The sequence below is a fragment of the Musa acuminata genome, chromosome BXJ1-1 (genome assembly GCF_036884655.1).
Source record: "Musa acuminata AAA Group cultivar baxijiao chromosome BXJ1-1, Cavendish_Baxijiao_AAA, whole genome shotgun sequence".
NCBI classification, from domain to species: Eukaryota; Viridiplantae; Streptophyta; class Magnoliopsida; order Zingiberales; family Musaceae; genus Musa; species Musa acuminata.
Window position 1 is genome coordinate 21,917,600 of NC_088327.1, and position 22,337 is coordinate 21,939,936.

Below are 22,337 nucleotides of genomic sequence, written 5' to 3' on the forward strand. Positions count from 1 at the left end.
GCAGTGCTGCGGTCGCTGCGTTGGAAGAAGAGTTGCTGCCCTATTTCTGTCGCTGCGTGGGGTGAGAGCGCTGAGGGCTGGAAGGCGACTGCGTCAGTGTGGCTACAGCTACTACGACCCAACAGGGCGATCACTAAGCAGTCGGGTTGAGGCTGCGATGATGGCAACCTGAAGCGATGGTTGCGATGATTGTGTGGCTAGGGGCAGTGTTGCTGCGGTGGCTACGATGGCGCGGATGGAAGGCAGCGTTGTTCTGTCTCTAGTGCACTACTGAAGGAGGTGCTGGTGACGCCGAGGGATCACGTGCGGTTGAGGAAATGGTGGTGGCTACGACGGTCGTGGTTGCCTTGTTTTGATCGCTGCAAGAAGGGATGGTCGAGTGACTATGGCTGCGACCTAAGGGGGGGCAGTGATGGTGGTGCGGTTGGGGCAATGTCGCCGACGGTAGAAGTGACAAGGGGGTGATCCGTTGGCTATGAAGTAGCGGCCATGGCCCTTCTCGCTCGAGCGAGATGGGGCAGCAAGGAGGCGAAGGCCGCTAGCCGGGGAGCAGCGGCAGCGGTGGTCAAGCGGTCGGGAAGCAGTGGCGATGGTGGAGTTGCCTTCCAGCGGCGCTGGGGAAGAAGGGAAGCAGCGGTATAGCGGGCTGAAGCAAAGGTGCGACGAGCTGAAGCAGGGGTGCGGGCTACCAGGAAGCAGGGGCGGCGGTGTGCTGGAGAGGGGAAGGTTGGTGGCCGGGGAGCAGCGACGGCGGTGGTTGAGTGGCCGGGAAGCAGTGGCGGTGGTGGAGAAGGAGAAGGAGGCCGAGGGTCACGGCTGCGATCGGCGAGGGCTGCGACAACAGAGAAAGCTCTGTTTCTGCAACTACTGCAAGGAGGGGCTGCAGCAACTGGTAGCTACAGCTGCGAGCAAGATCATTGAAGGTGAGGAGCAGAAAAGGAGCGCCGAGGCCAGGTGCTACCAGCGGGTGGTCGTTGGCCAGAAATAGCGCTGGCAGCCCTTTCTTGGTTGCCCTATTTTGGTCGCCGCAAGGAGGGGAGGTCGAGCGGCTGCGGCTGTGACCCAAGGGGAGGCGGGCGACGGTGGAGAAGGAGGCAATGGTGGTGGCGCGATTGGGAGCAGCGTCACCAATGATCACCGAGGAGGGGAGGTCGAGCGATTGCGGCTGCGACCCTAGGGTAGTCGGGCGGCAGTGGAGAAGGAGGCAGCGGTGGTGGCTCGGGTGGGAGGTGACTGAATGAACGATCGGCGGTGAGCGGTCGGGGCGCAACAGTAGCAGTGGAGTCACCTTGCAGCGGCAGGTGGCAGTGAGCTAGCCGGAAGCAGGGGTGCGTGGCTGCGGCTTCTTCTTCCCTAATTTTTTTTTTTTTAGAACGCAACGAGAACAGCGACAATGCCAAGGATTACTGCTCGCCTTGCAGTGGCGGCAGTGGTGGAGAAGGAAAGCAGCAGGGGTGCGGTTGACGACTGCCGACCTCTTCTCTCTCTTTCTTTCTTTCTTTCTTTCTTTCTTTCTTTCTTTTCTGAGATTACGATAGCGAGAACTTGAAGAATCACCACTCTGATACCAAATGATAAGATTCTAGAGTTTTATCATCAAAGAAAGAAAATAAAAGGGGAGAAAAGGGAATGATCGCTTCGAGGGGATCGGCCTCCTTGATCACTTTGAGGGGATCAGCCTCCTTGATCGCTTCGAGGGGATCGGCCTCCTAGGGTTTGTCATAACAAATTGGAATAATATTTTATTGATTGATTGATTGATTGATTCCTTAAAAGAAAGGGTTATATCACTATTTATAGAGTTCCACCTAGGGTCTACTAGGACTTGGACTCTTAATAATAAATAAATATTAAATATATCTCTACCTGACTCTAACTAAACCAAACAGAATCAATAAACAACTGAACTAAACAGACTCAATAAACATTATTCAAAAGCTTATAAAAAGAGTTGTAACATCTATATGTTGAGAAAAGTGTTCAAGATTAACTACAATAGCAATAAAACATAAAGCAGGTGTTATGCCAAAGTTAAGATCGAGATCTCGTTGGGAGTTCAAGAGTTCATCGAAAGTTCAGACATTTGATAGAAATTCTGCCAGAACCAACTGAGAATTCTAGGAGCTTACCAAAGAAGCTCGTCATAACTTGCCAAGAAGATCATCGTAAAGTCTAAGAGCTTGCCGGGAGTCCACCAGAACATTGTCGAGAGTTCGTCGGAAGTTCGCCGGAAGATCGTTGGAAGCTCGCTGGAAGAGCAATTGATGTACCGCAATAAGAGTGTTTTGATTATGTCTTAATTATTGTAGTTAGACCATAAATTAAGTTAGGATTGGGAGGTATTCCCACTAACTTAGTTAGGGGCCAATTGGGCCCTTAATAGGGCTGAATTGGGTCGGATTGAACAGCCCATTTAGCATCTAAAATCATGGTCGACGGTGGCATTGCTTGGGAGACCCAGTCTCCTAGGTGGCCTGACCGATGGTACCACCCAGACTGAGCACTGGTACCGTTGGCAATCAATGCTGCCAATGGTGGTACCGCCCTTGTCAGGCGATGGTACCACTAGAGCTCGGTCTCCGAGCTCTATAAGGCGGTCGTACCACCCAGTGTCAGACTGCAGGCGATGGTATTGCCTAGTAATGGCGGTGGTACCACCAGTACTCCAAAATCCATGGATATGACACTTTTTGGCTCCAATTTTGAAGCCATTGGGGCCTATAAAAATCTCGCCCTTTTTTACATGAAAGGGCATACAAGTATTGGTATAATCTTGAGTTATTGGGGTATAAAAGTATTGTAAAAGTGCAAGAGTCCTCCTCCTCCCTTTCTAAGTGTTGAGATCATTCAAGAGAGGTGTGAGGCTTGTAAGGGTTATCTCCTAAACCCGTGAAAAGGAGAAAGCATTGTAAAGAGGTGGTTTGTCTTCGCCTATTGAAGAAGGACCATTAGTGGACGCCGATGACCTCGACGGAGGAGGAATCAGAAGTGGATGTAGGTCACAATGATCGAACCACTATAAATTCCGATGTATTCTTTCCTTACTATAAATTTTCTTTACTGCATTCAACTTTACTACATTGCAAACTGCCCTACCTCATCTTCTCTACTTATTCAAAGTGAAACGACGATTTGAGTCAGAATCAATTTTTATGACATGAAAATTTTTAAATCGACGTGATTTTTCTATTGCACTAATTCACCCCCCTCTTAGTGCCGCTCTTGATCCTAACCATTGGTATTAGAGTAAGGTCATTCTCATTTGGTTTTAAACCTAAGAGAGATACCATTTACCGGTAACCAAGAGGGTCATTCAATCATACGTCCTCCAATGTTCAATAGGACGGATTATACTAGAATGAGAATCTTTCTGATTTCTATAGATTTTGAGCTATAGAACATTATCGAAAATGATTTTCAAAAGTCTTCTCTTCTAATGAACGATTGGAATGAGTTGGAGAGGAACACTTTCGCTTTATATGCCAAGGCTATGAATGTCTTGTTTTGTGCTTTGGACAAAAACGAGTTCAATCGAGTGTCCATTTATGAAATGACTTTTGATATTTGGCACATACTTAAAGTTACTCACGAAGGTACTAGTAGAGTAAAGGGGTCGAAAATTAACTTTTTAGTACATACTTATGAGTTGTTTCAGATGAAACCGAGTGAGACCATTGGAGACATGTACACCCGATTTACGAATGTTGTCAATGGTCTAGAAGAACTTGGTAAAAGTTTCTCGAATTTTGAACTTGTTAATAAAATCTTAAGATCCCTTCCAAAGAGTTGGGATCCTAAAGTAACGATCATTCAAGAAGCCAAGGATTTCAATAACTTTCCTCTCGAAGAACTAATCGAGTCACTGATGACCTATGAGATTACTTGTAATGCTTATGAAGAGCTTGAGAATACCTTTCTAAAGAATAGTAAGGATATGACACTAAGAACTCAAGAAGACCATTTGAAAGAAAATTCAAGTGATGAGGACTATGATGATGACTTGGTACTCTTGACAAGAAAGTTCAAAAAATTCATAAAAAGAAATAAATTTAAAAATAACTCTAAAAATAAATTTAAACCCAAGAAAGAACAAGTTATTTGCTACGAATGCAAGAAGTCGGGACATTTCAAGAGCGAATGTCCCCAAGTAAAGAAGAAGCAACCAAAGAAGAAGAAGGCTCTTAAAGTAACATGGGACGACTCAAGTGCATCCGAAGAAGAGCAAACTAACACCGAGCAAGTTGCTCACTATGCGCTAATGGCTATTGGAGATGAGGTAAGCAGTTCATTAGATGCAAGTTTATATTTTGATGAATTACTAAGCGCTTTTCATGATTTATTCGATAAATATAAATTAGTTAGTAAAAAATATTAATTATTAAAAAATGAGCATGCTTATCTTGTTAGTAATTTTGATAGACTAATAATTGAGCATGATAGTCTAGCTCATTGTACAAAATGCGATTAATTAGAAATGTTTAAAAAGGAAAATTCACAACTACATGAAACCTTAAAAAAATTTGAAATATGTAGCAAATCCTTAAACATGATTCTGGCAAGAAAAAATCATGTTCATAGAGGAGATGGAAATGGCTTTGTGAGTAACACTCAGAAAAATCCAACCATCTTTGTTAATGGTCCAACCTTGTATGTTTTACCTCGAAACAAATATAACTTTTGTTACAAATTTGGACATCTTGCTTATCAATGTCGATTTATGAAATGTAGACCACACAATTTGATTTGGGTTTTTAAAGGAATCGTAAAGAACTCCATGCAAATTGATAAGTTAAATCGATCGATTTTTGAGGCACCTAAGGTCAAATGGGTACCTAAAAATCATCCTTTTTTGTAGAAACATTTACCATCACAAGCTAGGAGCACGAGATGGTACCTTGATAGTGGATGCTCAAGACATATGACCAAAGACCCAAAATAACTCATAAAGCTCTCTAGCCAAAAAAAAAAATAAAGAAAAGATCATTAGAATTAAAACTATCAGTTACAAAATGATACTTATATTCCATAAGATCATGTTTGATGACTTGATGATGCAATCATTATTTGAAACCTTAAGTGATAAACACTTGATCATGATCTCTCACTATTTGAAACTTGAGAATTTTTATGCATGAGTTCCTTTCTCATAGTTTCCAGATTTTTAGATTTCTCGACATTTGAAAATTGAGTCTTCATTTGCTATTATTTCTTCTCATTACAAAAAGGGAAATATGATTCATGGAACATTGGTATGATTGGTCTATTATGAATTAATAATTTCAGTGAGAGTTCTCCCTCCCATTTACAAAAATTGAACTTCATTTTAACTTGGTACGATATTTACGTGAATAAGTATTCGCACCACAAAATGACTATAATCTTGCTTTAAAGAGTAGGCAAGAATTCTTACCTATTGAGAAGCAATAGTGCTTAATAAAGAAAAGCAATAAGTTAAGGAAAACAATGCATCGACGGTGGCACCGCCGAACTGGCGATAGCACCGCTAGTTAGCACTGGTTGTAGGCGGTGGTATTGCCCGCAACTCTACCCTATAAAAAGGCATTTAGGGCCGACGGTAGAACCGACTCCAAGCCCTCCTACATCCCTTCCTCACACCTCTAAACACCTCTTCAACCCTCATTCTCCTTGATCCTCCTCTAGAAACTAAAGGAAATCCTCTTCTTCAAATCTAAGGATCAATCTCAACCTTTCAAGAGGATCACTACAAGGGTAATTCTCAAATCTCTTCTCTCAATTCATTGATAGATCTTGCCTCTTATGTGTAATTCTCTTATTATTTATGTATTTAGTCTCATGGCTTCTAGAAGACTTGTTAGGTTGTTTTACAATAACTTGCATGTGGATGAACACGATAGGGTCTCCACTTATCTCTTAGGACATCATATATCCATTACGGATAGCGTAATTTGTAACCTCATAAGAATTGCCGAAAAAAGGAGAGGTTGTTACTTTAAAGGACAATGAGACGAAGAATCGGTTGGGACCACTTATTTAGATGCCTTAGGAATAATTTTTGGTAATCCAAACTTATCTATCATTCCAAAAAGTTATGAACATTTACTACCTTTCAATACCAAATTACTTCATCACATCTTGATAAGTATTATACTCCCAAAATAATATCATCATGATAAAGTTAGCCAAATGAAATTAGGAACGATGTATTGGATTATGAAAGGACATGACAATTGTTTTGGTTACTTGATACAATAAAACATAATTGAACTATCAAAAAAGGATATGATGCTTCTATATGGTGGCTTGATCACTAGACTAATCCGTGCATATGATATAGTCATTTCACCTGATGAAGAAATCTTAAAACTAGATATGTTTAATATCATCAATGGAAACTTATTAAGGAGGTTAAGATACGTAGTAAGAAATGGAATTTAGATTAGATTACCTAGGAGGATTGAACCTCCCCCACCTGAACTAGAATCATAAACACCTCTTTATAGGGAAAGTTATTCTCCTCCTGCTAGTCCCCTCAAGGCAGCGCCTCTAATAAAGCAAGCACCCTCCTCATCTGTCGATCCAATAGTGACTCGACTGGATCAAATTGAACTACGTTAAGAGCAGATTGAACTACATCAAGATCAAATCTTAACCGAGACGCAGCAAATTCGTCGGCAACTGAACACCTTGTTTAGGCATTTTGATCTACCACCACTTGAATAGATTATGTATTTCCATTTGCTGATCAAAGGAAGTAGAAAACTAAAAAGTATCATGATAAGTTGTATACTATACTTTTATATGATGTAACCTTTGATGTCATGTGCTTTTTAATGATCTACTTCTCGATGATGGTTTAATTCTTGTAAAATTAGACTTGATAAATATTTTGAAAGCTTAAATTCCTTGATACATTTTTTGAATTTCTCGGTTTTCTCTTTAACTAAGGAAAGTTTCTTCTATGTGATTGGATCATAGATTATTTGTTGAATTATAATATTATCAATTTTATGTTAGGTTCAACCCTCTTGAATGAAGATTAAATTCAGGGGGCATGATATAAAAGAACCACAAATATTAGATTATAGTATCCAAAATCTGAGAACTTTGAACTAATTGGTTATGCTGATGTGGATTTTGCTAGATGCAGATTAGATAGAAAACGCATATTTGGAACATGTCAATTTTTAGGACACGCACTTGTTTCTTGGTCTTCCAAGAAACAAAACTCGGTTGCACTGTCTACAACCGAAGCTAAGTACATTGCAGCTAGTGCATATTGTGCACAAGTTGTGTGGAAGAAAAATACTTTAGAGGATTATAAGATTTATCTCAAAAATATTCCCATAAAATATGACAACACAAGTGTAATATATTTAACAAAAAATTTTATTCAACACTCTAGAATTAAACATATTGATATTAGGCATCACTTTATATGAGATCATATTAATAATCATGATGTAATCTTAGAGTTTATTGATACAAAACATCAATTAGCCGATATTTTTACAAAGCCCTTAAGTGAAGAATAATTTGATTTTATTAGAAGAGAATTAGGAATGTTAATTTGTCCGAATGCATAAATTTATTAAATATTATTTTTAGACTTTCTTGATTCTTTAGATCACTCACTTAAATATTCTCCTCTTTTGATGCTGAAAATTGTTTACCTTGATGTTGTAAACTTAAAATGTTGTTTACTTTGATGTTGGAATTCTTTACTTTGATGCTGAAAATGTCTATGATGTTGTAATCCCTTACAACTCTTTCTCATTTTCATGGGTTCAGGAGATAACCTTTATAACTCTTAAGGTAACCCTCGTACACCTCCCTTAAAATAACCTCTAAGCTCAAGGAAGAGGGAACTCAATCTTTTCAACACTCTTATAACTCAGAATTCTTTCCCCTTTCGGAATGGGTGGAGTATTTATAGACCCCAAATGACTTTAATTATAGAGCCAAAAAAGGCCTCATCCTGGGTTTCCCGGGTCTTGGCGGTGCCACCGATTGTGTTGGGTGGTACTATTGCTTGTAGCACTGACATGCTAGTCATAGGTGCCCTGCAAGCCAATCACATGAGTGATGGCACGTGTGACTTGACGCACAGAATTTTTGCTTATTATTATTATTTAGTATTTTATCACTTTATATTGCTTGTTGCTTGAATATATTTTGATGTATATGAATCTATGCAATGAGAATCTGATCGTGATGAGATCACGATAATGAGACCGATTTGGCTCTAAATACATATCCTAAATAATCCCGATCATAGGTTACTCGAGAGGGACATCGAGATAACCAGATAGACTAGTGTGTTTTATACCTGTCCATATGATGGATGGAGTTGGTCTTATAGCTGCTTGTATGAGGACACTAGAGATACAATACAAGTGCTCATTGGAGAATGAGTTCACTAATTGATTTGCTTACGGAATGTTGGATGGTTGATGATGCCTTATTGTCAGACATCGATTCCATAGTCCGAGTGGTGTATCTAGTCCTTAGACTGGAGACACCAAGGATGTCTTGTATGAGTGCTCCATTCTTTGATACCAAACTTATAGGTCTGGAGGTTCTAGATATAGCACAACTAGTCATCGAGAGTAGTAGCCAACCTTACGAGGACTATTGAGTGTCGATAGAGGATTATCCACTTTCGGTGTCATGAGGAGAATATCTCATGTGTTCTTGCTCGGACAAATCCTTGGCCAGGGTCATTCGGATTGAGAGAAAAAGAGTTTTCCGAGAGAATTCGATTAGAGTGAGACTCGAGTAGAAACCATATGGGTCTGACAACTCTATGCCCGGTATGGTATCTGAGATATTAGACGGATGAGGGACTATAGGTTTATGGTAACTGAGGACAAACATGTCCAATAGATTGGATTCACTTGTATCGTCTAGGGACTACGACGTAGTGGCCTAGTACGTCCGCAGTCGATGAGTTGAGTGAATTATTATGGAGATAATAATTCACTGAGTTAAAAGGAGTTCTGATAGGTATGACTCACGGGCAGCTTGATATTAGGCCTAGAGAGTCACACACATATGGTAGGCGTTGTGAAAAGTAGAGGTTTAGATATAAAATATCCGTAGGAGCCCCTATCTTATTAGATATCTAATAAGCCTATGAATTATTGGATCCTATAGAAGAGATCCAATAAGAGCCACTGAGAGATTATTGGATGGAGATCCACTAATCTAAGAGGCTTAGGTAGTTGGATGGAGATCTAATACCAAATAGGGCAAGATCCATTAGGGTTAAGTTGATAGGGGACCTCTATAAATAAGAGGGAACCAATGGTTCATAGGCTAGAGTCTCTTTGGGTTGCCATCTCCTATTCTCCTCCCCTTCTCCTTAGATAGCTGGCCTAGAGTTTTGAGGAGCATCCTCATAGCCCTACTGTGTGGATCATTGCTAGAGAGGAGGGCGCTTGGCTTCCTTCATCCTCTCCTACAGGTCTATAGGGATTTAGGGATATATAATCTTCCTAGGTAATACACCTATCTCATGCGTGGTTTTTAAATTTCATGAATTTTATGTACTAATCTTCGCACGATGACGAACATATCAATGGAAAATTTAGAGATTTTATTTTTATGTTATTCCACTACGCATGTGATAGTCCCTAAGATTTCCCTACAATGGTATCAGAGGCAGGTTGTTTATGCAAAAGATTGGTTTTGAACTGTGTGTGTTGTATTTTGGAGAAGCTTTTGACGTCAAAACTATTGACGCAAAAGCGAGAAAGGGCAACAACTATTGCTGCCCTTGCTGATGTCATCTGCGTGTGTGCAGCCGCTTGCAATGGTAGCCACAAGCAGGCAGCACAGCATCGGTGCACGCGCAGGTGTTGCACCAACAACAATCAACCGATGGCCTACTTGCAGTAGCCTTACTGCCGGCGGGGGCTGGCAGCCCACGGGTGCCCCACCCCCGCCAGCGTTGCTTTTGAATCTCGTATTTTGATGATGAAACTACTTGATATATGTTTATGATTTAATCTGCGTTTTGAGTGACGCAGGATGCTTCGATCAAGATGAGACAATTAAAGCAGGAAAATCATGTTGTGCCGGAGGAACATGTCAGAAGATTGGACGTCGGGCCGGTGGATCGGTCGACGTATCGACAGAAGGCTTCGGGTCGTGGACTCAGGCATCGGGCCAAGAAGAGCGGGTATTGTGCCAAGGATATCGGAGTTGCGGAGTCAATTGGCCGATTGGGCAATAGGCTGCAGGAGAGGACGATGCGCCGAAGAATCGGACGAAGCATCGAGGGACCAATGACATGCCGGACAACTTGGTTAATTGCTTAGAATTAATTGTCTCGATCGAAGTTTTGTTTTAAGTGTCAGGATTAACTACGATGGAAGAAAGACATGTAGCAGGAGTTACGCCGGAGTCAAGACAATGATCACGTTGGGAGTTCGAGAGTTCGACGAAAGTTCGAACAGTCGTCGGAGGTTCTGTGGGAACAAATCCGAGAAGTCCATAAGCTTGCCAACAAAGCTCGTCGGAACTCGCCAAGTGAATTGTCGCAAGTCCAGGAGTTTGCCGGAAGTCCGCAGGAGCATCACCGAGGGTTCATCGGATGATCGACGGAAGTTCGCCGGAAGCTCGCCGGAAGAAGCGATTGATGCACCGGAGCAAGCTGCAGTAAATGTCTTAGGAAAAATCGTAGTTAGCACATTAATTAAGTTGGAAATGGGAGGTGATCCCATTAACTTAATCTTGGGGCAATTGGGCCCCTGAAAAACCCAAATTGGGCCGAATGGATCAACCCATTCGGACCTTGATTTCTGCCAGGCGGTTGAACCGCCTAAGGCAGGAGGTTGCACCGCCTGGGCTCAGTCTTCGAGCGAGACTGGGAGGTGCAACCGCTCCAGCCAGGCGGTGGCACCGCTTGGGGCTCAGTCTCCGAGCGAGACTGGGCGGTGCAACCTCCCCTGACAAGAGGTAGCACCGCCTGAGCTCAGTCTTCGAGCTCTGCCAGGCGGTGCAACCGCCTCAGTCAGGAGGTGCAACCGCCTGAGCTCGGTCTTCGAGCTCTGTCAGGAGGTGCAACCGCCCCTGACAGGAGGTAGCACCGCCTAGAGGCTCAGTCTTCGAGCTCTGCCAAGCGGTGCAACCGCTCCAGTCAGGAGGTGCAACCGTCTGATCCCGGAATTCCGGGAATTGACAGTTTTGAGCTCCAAATTTGAACTGGGTTGGGGCCTATAAATACTCCACCCATTCAACACTGAAAGGCAATGAACTAACACTGAAATCTTGATCCTTTTCTGTGATTTTTAGAGCTCAAAATTGTTATAAAGGCCAAAAGTTCTTCTCCCTCTGTTCTTCCAAGTTCTAAGTTGTAAAGAAAGGAGAGAAAATTTCTCTAAGGGTTGTCTCCTAAGCCCGTCAAAAGGAGTGAAACTGTAAAAGGGTGTTTGGCCTTCGCCTATTGAAGGAAGGCCTCTAGTTGACGTCGGTGACCTCGTCGGTGGAGGAAGCCAAAAGTGGGGTAGGTCAAGATTGACCGAACCTCTCTAAATCTCGGTTTGCATTTACTTTGAGTATATTTTCTTTACTGCAAACCTCCTCTAAAGCTTACTGCTTTCTGCGCATATACGATCGGGTTTCAAGCTTTGCACTTTCCGAATCAGCGTTTAGACGTAAATCTGCTTTTTCGTATGATCATCATATTTCAGATTATGTTTACGTCTTGATTTCTACCATAACTGCAAACTACCTTTATACCCTTGCTTAAACTGCATCTCGCCTAATCATGTGATTTACAAATCAGCATTTAGACGTAAATCAGTTTCTTCATATGAACGTCATATTTCAGTTTGCGCTTATATTCTGGTTTTCATCATAACTGCAAACTGCCTTAATAGATTGACTTTAACATCATCTTGCTTGATCTTAAGTTAAAGTAATCTTAGAATCGGCTTTCAAACAGAAATCGTTTTTATCGTTCGAACGCAGTTTCGTTTTAATCGTAGAAAGTTTTCCGCTGCACTAATTCACCCCCCCCCTCTTAGTGCTCTTGATCCTAACAGTTGCCTGCGAGCACAACACCTGTAGGGGCAATGCAGCCCATTGGCGACCCGCTTATAGGGGCAACGCTCACCCACGGGTGAGCAGCCTACAAGAGTGGCACTCGCCCACAGGTGAGCTGCTTGTAGGGGTGGTGCTCACCCACGGGAGTCCGCAAGGGCACCTGCCCACATGGGGTGACGCTGCCCATAGTCGAACCGCTAGGGCAGAGGTGGCGCCCCTGCCCCTCCTCCTATAGCTATCGTTGCCGGTAGGGTGGTGGCGACTTTAGCATAGTAAAGGAGATGGGGAGGGTTAGTTTTTTTTTGGCAAAATATAGTTTTGCCCCTTAGAATTTCAAAAATTCTGAATTCTATTATTTTATCCAAATTATCAAAATACCCCTCATAATTCAAAAAATTATTTACATATCCTTAATTTTATAAAATATTAATTAATTAAAAATTTTAATTAATTAATATTATTATTATCTAGTAGTCCTATATGATGTGGATGGATGATCATAGACCATGTGATGTGTGTGTACTTATGATTATTATTACTAGGGCCTACGAGCCTCCATTTTATTTCTCGTTTATTGTCGGGCCTGCATGCCTATGTTTAAGTTGTAATCATAAGATGAGACACAGTAGGAGCGTGGAAGGGATAGCGAGACCCACAAGACGGACGATTGTGATGCATGGAGATGCGTCGAGATGCCGACAGAATCGATGAGGATGAGATGGATGATCACAGAGCATAGAGATGCACCGCTACACATATAGATCTTGATGTGAGTGATTAGGCCCACTAGCTCGGGCCTGATCATATTAAGTTGTGGTTCATGATCATCTGGTGTGATTGCTCATATGATGTGTGATTGCTTGTACACCTACTAGATATGTATATATATTAAATATGTATGTGTGTGACATGTCATATTAGGAGACCAAATCAAAATCTCCTCTCTCAATAATATTAAGTCGGTAAACGTGAGACAATTAGATTGACCCACATGGCCTTCCATCATTATAGGTAGGGACCGATTCTTGATGTAGGTTGAGTTTGTCGAGTCCCTCGAGGCTCACCTATAACGCGATTCGCTATCTTGCCTATGACATAGAAATGTCACCGGTGACCTGAGGACATGGTATACTTGGTCGAGTCCCTCAAGGGTATATCATCAAATTAGACTCATCTTCTAACGATGGTATTGACTTAACATGACATTATGGTTGGTCGAGTCCCTCAAGACCATAATGGTTCGGAGGTTGAATAGGACGAGAATCACAAGGAGTTGTGATCGGCAAGAGTTGCCTGCCTTTTGGGCTTAGTGTGATTGGTTGAGTCCCTCGAGGTTACACTAAGATACTAAGGATCCTAATCTCCACTAGAAGTCTGCCGAAGGCTTCCATTTCACGTGCTGAGGGTGTTACGTGACTCGCTAGTAAAATAATGGGAGTTAATTAAGATAGAAGTCTATATTTTATTTTATTTATATAAAATCTGCATGTTATTTATTTCTACTACATCTTTATTTTCAGAATATATCGCTTTCAAATCTCTTACATGGCATACTTGATGTCAATCGCCTCACTGGTCCGAATTATACGGATTGGCTCCATAACTTGAGAATTGTTCTCATGGCGAAGAAAATCACGTACGTCCTTGATACAATAATTCTTATGCCCGAGGAAGCGGCAAGCGAGGATGAGATCGCTAGTTATGTGAAGTACATATATGACTCTACTCTTGCTCAGTGTGACATGTTGGGCTCCATGACTCTTGAGTTATAGAGACAACATGAAAAGATGGATGCCAAATCCATTCTCCTATATGTCCGCAAATTGTTTGAGGAACAAGGAAGAACTCAGCGATATGAGATATTCAAAAGCCTCTTCTATACTAGGATGACTGAGAGGATACTGGTTCAGAACTATGTCCTAAAGATGATTGAGTGGATAGAGAAACTCATAGGTTTAAGAATGGTCCTAGAGGATAACTTGTGTGTGGATATTATACTTCAGTCCCTACCAGATTCCTTTTCACAGTCCATAATAAATTTTAATATGAATAAGCTTAAGGTGAATCTCCTTGAGCTCCTCAATATGTTGAAAGAGACAAAGAGCACTATCTAGAAAGAGAAGCCAGTTCTCTATACTAGTAAGACCAAAAAGAAAAGGAAAGTAGAAAAATCCCTTAACAAGGGCAAGGGTAGATCGGGTAAAGTAAATGTTGCTAAGAAAGACCCGACAAAGGACGAAGGCCAGTATTTTCACTACAGCAAAGATGAGCACCGGAAGAGAAATTATAAAGAGTACCTTACAGAGAGGGCAAAACAGAAGCTTGGAGAAGCTTCAGGTACATTCATGATCAGTCACCATTTGTCAGACACTTATGATAACACATAGGTATTAGATATCGGTAGTGCTTATTATATTTGTAATTCATTGTAGGTTTTGACAAAACCCCTAGGAAATTAAAGAGAGGCGAGATGGATCTTAAGATGGGCAATGGAGTAAAAGTTACTGTAGTAGCCATTGGCAAGGTCACCCTATATCTATTTAATTGAGCTATTATTATATTAGATGCATACTATTTTGTTCCTTCTATTATCAAAAATATTATTTCCATTTCCTGTTTGACAATTAGTGGATATAAATTAGTTTTTGATAACAATAGTTGTTCAATATTATTAGATGATGAGACAATAACGAGAATAGCATTACATAATGGTTTGTTTATGCTAGACACTACTCCACATATCATGAATGAAAGTGTGTCCAAGAGGAAACGAGATGAGGTGAATAATGTATACTTGGGGCATTATAGGCTAGGTTACATCCATGAGAGAAGAATCCAAAAGTTACTAAAGGATGGATATTTAGATTCATTTGACTATGAATTATATGCAACTTGCGAGCCTTGCCTTTGTGAAAAATTGACCAACTCTCTATTTAGTGGAACTGGAGAAAGAGCCACTGAGCTACTAAAACTCATACATAGTGATGTATATGGACCCATGTCAACTCATGTCATCGGTAGTTACTCTGACTTCATTACCTTTATTGATGATTTCTCAAGGTATGGACATGTATACTTAATGAAGTACAAGTCCAAGGCCTTTGAGAAATTCAAAGAGTATAAGAATGAAGTGGAGAACTAGACTGGAAAGAGTATCAAGACTCTTCGATCAGATCGAGGAGATGAGTACTTAAGTACAGAGTTTACCCAGTTCCTCAAGGGCCATGGGATTCTATCTCAATAGACACCTCCTTATATACCTCAGCTCAATGGTGTATCTGAAAGGAGGAATCATACGCTGTTATATATGGTACGGTCCATGATGAGTTTCGGTAACCTACCCATCTTCTTCTAGGGATATGCCCTAGAGACCGCAGCTTACCTTCTGAACAGAGTTCCAACTAAGTTGGTAATGTCTACACCATATGAGATATGAAAATGGAAGAAGCTTGATCTTAAGGTTATTAAGATTTGGGGCTGCCCTACCCACGTTAAAAGATACAACCCCGATAAGTTGGAATCAAGGATGGAGCGGTGCAAGTTCATGGGATAACCTAAGGAAACTTATGGGTATTATTTCTATCATCTCGAGGACCAAAAGGTCTTTATAGCCAAAAGAACGATGTTCCTTAAGAAGGAACACATTCTTGGCAGAGACAATGGGAGCATGATAGAGTTGAGTGAGGTTGGAGAACCTAGCTCAAGCACCACTCTACAGCCCGAGTTTATTCAGGTACCTAACACACAAGTTCCAACTTTACATAGGTCTGGTAGAGTATCTCATCCTCCTGAGAGATATGTGGGACATATTGAAGGAGAGGATGTTGAGGATATTGATCCTTAGACCTACGAGGAGGCTACTATGAGTATAGACTCTGAGAAGTGGCAAGAAGCCATGAATTCTGAGATGGATTCCATGTACTCCAACAAGGTTTGGAACCTAGTTGATGCATACAAGGGTATTATACCGATCGGTTGTAAGTGGATCATTAAGAAAAAGATCAAAGTAGATGAAAATGTAGAGACCTATAAAACAAGGCTAGTGGCTAAGGGGTATCATCAAAGGCAAGGTGTTGACTATGACGAAACCTTCTCACCCATAGCCATTCTAAAATACATCTGAATTCTATTGGCTATTGTAGCACACTATGATTATGAGATCTGATAGATAGACGTGAAAATCGCATTCCTTAATGACAACTTCGATGAGGAGGTATAAATAATATAACCCGAGGGATTCGTGTCCAAGGACTGCTCAGATTAAGTGTTTAGGTTGCTTAGATCCATTTATGGACTAAAACAAGCTTCCCGAAGTTGGAACATAAAATTTGATGAGGCATCTTATAACTTCGTTAAAAGCAAAGATAAGCCTTGTGTATACAGGAAGATAAGTGGGAGCGGTATCACCTTCTTGTTGTTATATATGGATGACATCCTGATCATTGGGAATGATGTAGGAAAGCTATCTATAGTAAAGACTTGGTTATCTAGACACTTCTCCATGAGGGACTAAGGGGAAACATCCTATATCTTGGGGATTCGGATCTATAGAGATAGATATAAGAGGATGCTTAGCTTTTCCCAGTCCATGTACATAAATACCATTGTCAAAAGGTTTGGTATGAAAAATTCTAAGAGAAGTCTCATATCGATGAGACATGAGATATCGCTTTCTAGGAGTATATCCCCAAAGACTCCTGAAAAAAGGGCAAACATAGATATGATACCTGATAGAGTTTATCATGTATGACATGCTATGTACTAGGCCTGATATAGTGCATGCTCTAAGTGTCACGAGCATATATCAGGCGGATCCAAGCTTGGAGCACTAGAAAGTAGTAAAGTGTATTCTTAAGAACTTGAGAAGGATTAAGGATCTTTTACTGGTATTTGAAGGCAGTAGCCTTAGGGTTGAAGGCTACACAGACTCAAGTTTCTAGTCCGATGTCGATTATAATAAGTTAAATTCTAGGTACGTGTACACCATGAATGGAGGAGTAGTATGCTGGTAGAGTTCTAAGTAAGATACTGCTGTTGACTCGACCACAAAGGTGGAGTATATTACTACAGCAGAGGCAGCAAAGGAGGGAGTTTGGATGAAGAAGTTCATCACAGATTTGAGAGTCATGCCGGGCAAAGAGGAGTCGATTCCCTGATATTATGACAACAATGGGGCGATTGCTCAAAAGAGGGAACATGGGTCTCATCAGAAGTGTTCTAAGGAGGTTCCACATGATCAGAGAGATCGTAACCCGATGAGTTGTAGCAATGGAAATAGTTTCATCCAAAGATTGCTAGTCATATATGCCTTGCAAGCCAATCATGTGAGTGATGACATGTGTGACTTGACATGTAATCTTTTTGCTTATTATACTTTGACATATATCCCTTTATATTGCTTGTTGCAAATATATATATATATATATTGTGATGTCCTTGGATCTGTGCAATGGGAATCGGATCGTGATGAGATCACGATAATGAAATCGATTCGCCTTTAAACACAGATCCTAAATAATCTCGGTCATAGGTTACTCGAGAGGGACATCGAGATAACCAGTTAGACTGATGTGCTGTATACCCGTCCATATGATGGATGCAGTTAGTCTCATAGTTGCTCGTGTGGGGACACTATGGATACAATATAAGTTCTCATTGGAGAATGAGTTCACTGATTGATCCGTTTATGGAATGCTGAGTGGCTGATGATGCCTTATTGTTAAACAGTGATTCTGTAGTCCTAGTGGTGTATCTGGTACTTAGGCTTGAGACATCAAGGATGTGCTATATTAGTACTCCACTCTTTGATACCAGACTTATAGGTTTTGATGTCTCATATCTAACATAGTTATTCATCGGGAGTGGTAGCCAACCATACCAGGACTATTGAGTGTCGATAGAGGATCATTCACTCTCGGTGTCATGAGAGGAATGTCCCATGTATTCTTACTCAGAAAAATCCTTGGCTAAGGTCATTCGGATTGAGAGAGAAAAAATTCTCTAGGAGAATCCAATTAGAGTGAGACTCGAGTAGAAACCGTATGGGTCTGATAGCACCATGTCTGGTATACAATCTCTAGGATATTAGATGGATGAGGGACTATAAGTACATGGTAACTAAGGACAGACAGGTCTAATGGATTGGATTCCCCTATATCGACTAGGGATTGTGGCATAGTGGCCTAGTACGTCCGTAGTCGATGAGTCGAGTGAATTATTATAGAGATAATAATTCACTGAACTAGAAAGAGTTCTAACAGGTATGACTCATGACTAACTCGACATTAGGCCTAGAGGGTCACACACATATAGTAGGCATTACGATTAGTAGAAGTTCGGATATAAGATATCTGTCAAAGCCCTTATCTTATTGGATACCCAATAAGCCCCTGAATTATTGGATTCTATGGATGAGATCCAATAAGCACCCATGAGAGATTATTGGATAGAGATCCACTAATCTAATAAGCTTGGATAGTTGGATGGAGATCCAATACCCAATAGGGTAGGATCCATTAGGGTTAAGTTGATAGGGGACCTATATAAATAGGAGGGAATCAGTGGTTCATAGGCTAGAGCCTTTTGCTTGCCTCCAATTCTCCTCCCCCTCTCCACCTCAGTGCAGGCTTGGAGTTTTAAGGAGTGTCGTCACCGCCCTACTATGTAGATCACCGCTAGAGAGGAGGGCGCTTGACCTCCTTCACCCTCTCCTAGAGATCTGTATGGATTCAGAGCTATACGATCTCCCTAGGTAACACAATCTATCTTATATGTGGTTTTCTATTTCGTTGATTTTTGCGCACCAATCTTCGTACGACGATGAACATCTTTTTGAGACTTGGGGATTTTGTTTTCTATTCTTCCATTGCGCTTGTGATGTCATCCCCCAAGATTTTCCAATAGTGGTATCAGAGCTAGGTTGTTCATGCGAACGATTGGTTTTGAACTACATGTGTTGTGTTTCTGTAATACTGTTGACATCAAAATTATTGATACAAAAGCCGAGAAAGGGTAGCAACTATTGCTGCCCTTATTGCGTTCGAAGATGGCAGCCTTGATGCCATCTTCGTGTAGGTAGGCCGTCCGCAGCGGTGGCCGCAAGCAGGCAGCACTACACCATCGCACGCGCAAGCGCTGTGCCTATAGTAGCTTGTCAACAGCCTGCTGGCAATAGGCCTGCAGCCAACGGGTGGGGGCTGGGAGCCCGCGGGTGCCCCACCCGCGGGCGTCGACTGCGGGCTCAGCGCTTGTAGGGGCGACACCGCTATATATATATATATATATATATATATATATATATTCCTCATGTTTAGCTCATGATAATCATATCATTTAAAATATACTTTTCAAAATACATTATGAATATGATAATTTATACAACTATTACTTTATATTAAATTAAACTTATACTTACTTGATTGAACTCAAAAATGAAGATATAAATGGAAGACTACATTTCTGAATGATCGAGAGTGCTAAAGAGGGATACACCAATCAAATTGAAAGTATAGGGTTATTAAGAACCCTATCTCTTGAATTGTTGATTTATAATAACTCATCGTAATAATTTTTAGAAAAATTTTGATAAAATTCCTAATAAAATAGACTATACTCAACCTAAAATTTTATTTAGATTCCACTATTAATCTTTCAATAGTTCACTTTATAATCGATGATGCATAATTCTATGAAGAAATTTTACTTCACTATTTTAACTTATCAAATAATCTTGAATTATCATGAAATTTAGTAAAACACTAGGAGACATATAGATCTAAATACACACTAATTTTTAGTTTATAATAGAATCATTTGGAGGTTAAACTACCCTCTTGATTTACTACTAATACTTATTCTATTCTGCTGAAACTGGGTTAGGATTATCTGAACTTACAAAGCCTCATATCTTAGTGCACAAAGGTGGTATTTACTCAATTCTGATCTCATAGAATAAAGAGAATTTTTTAAAATATATCTAAAGGATAGAACTTAATCATATCTCTAAGTGGGTCAATTCAGTTCAAATAGAATCATTTTTCAAAAAATAAAAGATTTTGAGTACCTACGATCATTACTTTTGCATCGATTTCAGATTATGGACATATTAGAGGCTTTGGAGCTATAAGAGAATTATACAAATATATCTTAAAATCAAATATTAATTCAAAATCTAGGTTACTTAAAAGTATCTAAAAAAATTAGTCTGTAAACTTGAAATCCAATGTATAGCAAGAGAAGAATTAGTTTTTTCTTATCCCAATCTTCCTTAAAGTTGGGGTTTCTTGTCTACGTACAAAATACTAAGAGAATAGCTAAAAAAGAAGAGAAAAGGCTATGGTTATCATATTGATAAAAATGATGAAGCTAAAATAAGATAGAGGTACTTAAGATATTACCTTGAGATTTAGGATTCAATTCCATTACGTCTCATTTCAAGTTTTTTTATTAATATAATTTTAATATTGCAACAACTTCAAGTGAGTTTAATTTTGTTTAACAAAGACATTTTTGATATAAATTTATCTTTCAATATTACTTATGTATCTCAACATTTAGTATAATACTCCTATTTGATTTATATCTTTAATTAATTTAATATTATTTCATTCATGCCTCAGTACTTTATGATCCTTCACATATATAATGTTTAAAATTCAAACTTCCTTATGTTAATCATAATTAAACTCATTTTAAGCCTTAAGATTTACTTAAGACCGATTAAAATTCAATCGTCAATTCTAATTATTATATATATATATATGCTTATTGCCAAATCTCATATTAAGTTTGTTATCATACTTTGATTTATTATGTTATGCTTAAAATAAATATTAATGCTAATATATATTCAATCAATATTTCATAAATTATTAAAAATGATATTTTTAGAAAAAATATATTTCTACATTAAAAATAAAAAAAATATAAGTATGTCAGTTATCATATTTATGGAACACATGTATCATAAATTATATCAATTATAATAATATGATAAGCATATCATTTATCATATTTATGATGATAATAAATTTATGTTATTTATATTTTTATTGACTAATTATAATTCAAGATTCGGCAATATAACAAATCAACTCAGCCCTCTGTGCAGCTTCTCTCACGGTATTTTCTTAACATTTCCTCTTTCATATGTATATGTGGCCTTTGGCACCCATCTGTCATACTCTCGCTTGGTCTATCGGTTCAGATTCAATAGTGGCGCTAACTGTATCGCTTCTCATCATCATCTTTTCCTGCACGATTCTTCTGGTTCCACGATAAGACCCCAGGTGTTAAAAAGAACCCAAATCTGGCAAATAACATCACTTTGAATGCATCAATCGTGGCATCAGTTCTTGTGGCTTCTCGTCTCTCATCAACGCTTCAACGTCTGTGCCATAATGCTCGTCTTTGCAAATCTTTCTTTTTGTACCACTCATCACGTTTTGCATCAAGAAATACTCCAACAGGATGCATCTGGACTTTTCATTTGCATTAATAAGTGTGCTCTTTTGTTCTCTTGTTAGGTCTTCTACTGTTCATCTGTCGGTTGCCCTTACCGGCTTATAAGGATACAGGAATACAAGTTTGAGATAAACGGTCCACGGGATGAAGCTAAACTGTGTTGAACTGACTAAGCATCACTTAATGTACAAAGCCAAAAGCAATGGGCCCCATATTGCTCTTATTACTCATCGTTTTCAGCGTTATTCAAATTTAGTATTCATTTATGTACAGTGTTTTGTGGTATTTTCTTTTATGTAAATTGAAGTGTTTCCATCAAAAGTATGGAGTTTCTGATTAGTCAAAACTCCTTCAATAATAACTCAAAGTAGTCATGCTGCTTAGAATTCTCGTGTTGCTTCTTAACTGTAATTTCTTCATGTCTTTCACCATAAGAGAAAAATGAAGAAAATGGATATGGCTTGTATGACAGTGGTTGAGGATGAGTCTCCTGTCACTGCTGTGTGGAGTGGGGTGGAAGTTCAGACGACAGATCTTCTTCGTTATGACGTGAAGCAGATTTCTCTGGAATCATGTAAGTTACACTTTTTAGTGTAATCAATTGCCCTGAAAGGTCACCGGTCATCTTTCAAATATAGGATTTTGTATGCATTTGTGTGATTATGAAATATGTGTTGTTATAAAGCCTTTTTCTGTAACTTTGTTGACGAAAATTTGTCAATGGCCAACGGTGGTTTGTCATCATAGGATTAAAGCTTCTTGAATTAGTGTTGAAGAATTACACATTATCTTGGATTTCTTTATCGGACAATGTTGTAACGAATGAGGGTCCTTTTCGTTTTTTT

The 22,337-nt window shown here is 39.9% G+C and overlaps 1 pseudogene; it reads left to right on the plus strand.

Annotated features, from left to right (window-relative positions):
- The first annotated feature begins 589 nt into the window (after positions 1-589).
- LOC135587042 (phosphatidylinositol N-acetylglucosaminyltransferase subunit C-like) lies at positions 590-21,656 on the plus strand (annotated as a pseudogene).
- Positions 21,657-22,337: the final 681 nt, after the last annotated feature.